Source organism: Mandrillus leucophaeus, unplaced genomic scaffold, assembly GCF_000951045.1.
Source record: "Mandrillus leucophaeus isolate KB7577 unplaced genomic scaffold, Mleu.le_1.0 Scaffold194, whole genome shotgun sequence".
Classification (NCBI taxonomy): domain Eukaryota; kingdom Metazoa; phylum Chordata; class Mammalia; order Primates; family Cercopithecidae; genus Mandrillus; species Mandrillus leucophaeus.
Genome location: NW_012101965.1, coordinates 1698366 through 1702105, shown reverse-complemented (window position 1 = coordinate 1702105; position 3740 = coordinate 1698366). Strand labels below are relative to the sequence as shown.

General features: G+C 40.9%; 1 long non-coding RNA gene across 1 annotated transcript in view; it reads right to left on the bottom strand.

Annotated features, from left to right (window-relative positions):
* Positions 1–403: 403 nt before the first annotated feature.
* LOC105538540 overlaps positions 404–3740 on the bottom strand; it is a 9443-nt gene continuing 6106 nt past the window's right edge. Inside the window, exons 2-3 of the long non-coding RNA XR_001005924.1 lie at positions 1417–1450; positions 404–809 (exon numbers count right to left, since the gene is read on the bottom strand). This is a non-coding gene — a long non-coding RNA (uncharacterized LOC105538540). The remainder of the gene's footprint in view (positions 810–1416; positions 1451–3740) is intronic.

The window sequence follows — 3740 nt, the reverse complement described above, 5'->3', positions numbered from 1 at the left end:
CTAATATTTAGTGAGTGCCCACTATGTGCCATGCACTGTGCTAGTTCTATAAATACATTATCTCAAATAGTCCTCACAATAGACCAGTAAGGTAGGCACTTTTATTCCCATTTTTCCAGATGGGATACAGAGTCAAGCCCCGTGGAGTCAGGTTTTGAACACACATCTGCAGGTTTGGAGGACAATAGAACGTATCTTGTCTTCACTCATGTTCCATGATGGTCCCCAGGGCCCCAGCGCTGTACATTCCACGATGCAATCAAGATTCATTTGGAATTCTCTGAAGTGCTCCAGCAGGCCTTGTGCAACTCAAACGTTCTGTCAACTCTTGTCTGGGGATGACATAAATCTACAGCTTCTTTCACAATAATACTAGCAATAACAACAGTGACAGATTTTTAAATAATTTGCATATGTATTCTTTTATTTTATCCTTTAAAAAGTCTTATAAAATGGGTAGAATAGGTAGTTTGCAAATAAGAAACCAAGACTTAGGTAAGTAATTTAAATTCTCTAAGTGACGGCTAGTAAACTGTGGAATCCAGGAATAAAACCCACGTCTTCCAAGTTCAAGGCCAGCGGGTCTGAGTGTGGCAACTGAACCAGTAGCATCCAGGAATTTGTTTTAAATAAACATTCTCAGGGCCCAGCACAGACCTAATAAATCCGAAACTCTGGGGGTGGGTCCAGCCATCCATGTTGGAACAAGCCCTCCAGGTGACAGTGGTGCAAGCTCAAGCTTGGTCTAGGCCAGTGCCTCTTCCATTGCCTGGTACGGTGTTCACTCCACCACCTCTAGTTCTGACTCTCTGCAATGAATGAAAAGAGAAAAAAGTGAGCGGTCTAACAGAATCTTTTGTATCTGAAGTGCAATTTCATCAGTGACTTCTTAAGATTATGCCTGAGATTCTTAGTGTTGGGAAGAAAAGCACATCTCAGCCCCAACAGAGGAGGTTAATAAAGCCCACTGAACTTCATTTATTTTCTCACAGGGAACTCAAGTGTGACAATTCTCCAAAACAGGATTGCATTTTTTCTTACTTATAAAAAATTTTATCTCAACAATATCTCTTCTGTGAAATACAATACTATCAGAATCACAAATGGCTTTTTTGAGAGTTGGTTTTCCTGTTTTGTTTTGAGACAGCATCTCGCTCTGACACCTAAGTTGGAGTGCAATGGTATGGTCAGGGCTCATTGCAACCTCAACCTCATAGGCTTAAGCACTCCTCCTGCCTCAGCCTCCCAAGTAGCTGGGACTACAGTTGTGTGCAACCAAACCTGGCTAATTTTTTATTTTTTTGTAGAGACAGAGTCTCGCTATATTTCCCAGGCTGGTCTTGAACTCTTGGGGTCAAGCACTCCTCCCGCTTTGGCCTCCCAAGGTGCTGGGATTACAGGCATGGGCCACTGTGCCTGGCTAGGAGTTTTATTTTTGATAGGATTTTGCCTATGAACATTAAATAAAGAAAATATTTTCCAATGAACTATTTATTAGAAATTAGCAATATTTATCTAAATATTAATCTCAGGTAAGCATTTAATGACCAATGGAAACTGGGGGTGGGGGACCCAAGCAAATAGCCATCAAAATCAGTAGAAATAGCACTTTTTTAAACTAAACATTCATTCGGGAGAAAGTGCTGCACAGAACATAGGAACGTTGTCTTTAAAGTCAAATGGCCCTGGGGTCCAACACAGCTCTGCCACTTACCTACTACCTATAGGACTCAGAGCAAGTCACCTATCTATCCTCAGCTGGACTTTATGCATCTGAAAAATGGAATCATAATGGAACCCAATCAAAGAGTTGTCCTGAGAATTAAATGAGCTCACATATGAAAAATACTTAAAACACCGTGACCTCTGCATAGTAAGGGCTCAAAGACTGTTAGCAATTATTTTTGTGTTTTAAGTGACAAATATGTGCCATGTGCATAGTAGATCAGATACCAGGGACAGAACAATGAATAGCATGTGAAGCTTGCCCTCTGATTCTTCAAGGCTCACCCTTTCACTCTATTCTACAAAGTCTGTTTCCGTTTTGGTTTATTTTTAATGTAGCACTTGGAACATATCCCAAATTTTCATATAACCTGGCAGGACTGGGCTGGCGACCAGTAAGACTTCTTTTATAAGTACTTAAGATACCATCAATGATAAGACATATTATTTCAGGTACTGTTCAAAACGAAAAAAAACACTGCTAATCATAATTGTAAGATGTCATTGATTGTGAAATACTCCCTAATTTCAATTCAAGAAGCAGTAGAAAAAAAAATTTGGTTTTAGAATTCACGCAGTGTAGTATTTTCATTTCCCATCACTGCCTAGAACGCACAAAGAAACACTCTGCCTGGGCCATGCGTATATCTGTGTTAAGGGATGGAATGGGAAGTGGCTCACAAAAAGGATATTTCACAATAGATCGGAACTGGCCTTGAAGAAACTTTCTGAGTCAGAAAATAAATAAAACATCAATGGCAGATATCCTGCACCAAGAGGACAGTATGCTTCTGGAGCTGCCGGTGCACTCTGTAAAAATGACTGCAGTCAGGTCAAGCAAAAGTCCACTTATTTGGCTCCTACTCTTTGCCATTCATTGTTAGGTGGAGGGCTACCAGCAAAATCACATCTATTCTCTCTAGATATTCACATACCAGTAGGAGAGGTAGACACATAGAATGCGGAGGACGGTTTCAATGTAGAAATATGCAAAGTCTAGAAATAGTACAAGAAAAATGAAGCATTAGGGGAGGAGAGGGAGTAAGAAGTGTGGCTAAAGAAAGCTCCTTGAGAAGGCAATGCCTGAGCAGGTTTTGAAAGATAACTAAGAGCTAAACAAGCATTTAGTGAAAGCAACAACGCTAATAAAAAAATGTGGGTGTTATGTCTATTTCAGCTAATGTTGTTTTTCCACAACTGTAGATTGGATGCCCTACCTCGGCTAGTCAGGAGAGAGCTTGTGAAAGAGCTGTACAAATATCTGCCAGAACCAGTGAATCCGGAAGCTCAGATGAAGTCACTCATTATTATTTCACACACACACACACACACACATAAATGAAAAAGAACCTGGCACAGCTTTGGTACTTTTTGTTTTCATGGCTTAAAAAAAATAAAACAAAAAACAAACAAACAAAAAAAAACAGCATTAGGGTTCAGTCTTAAAGAGAAGTTGAGATATCACATTTCTTTTCAATTCTTCATATTGGACTCTGCAAGAGAAATAAAGGGGCAGGGAACACATTGTAATAAGAAACAACATGCATCATGAAATTGTTAGACAAGGCCAGGCACGGTGGTTCACACCTGTAATCCCAGCACTTTGGGAGGCCAAGGCGTGCAGATCACCCGAGGTCAGGAGTTCCGAGACCAGCCTGGTCAAGACGGTGAAACCCTGTCTCTACTAAAAATACAAAACTTAGCCTGGCATGGTGGCGCTAGCCTGCAGTCCCAGCTACTCTGGAGGCTGAGGCCGGAGAATTGCTTGAACCCAGGAGGTGGAGGTTGCAGTGAGCCGAGATCACACCACTGCACGCCAGCCTGGGTGACAGAGTGAGACTCAGTCAAAAAGGAAGGTAGGAAGGAAGGAAGGAAGGAAGGAAGGAAGGAAGGAAGGAAGGAAGGAAGGAAAAGAAAAAAGAAAGAAAGAGAGAGAGAGAAAGAAAAGAAAGAAAGAAAGAAAGAAAGAAAGAAAGAAAGAAAGAAAGAAAGAAAGAAAGAAAGGAAGGAAGGAA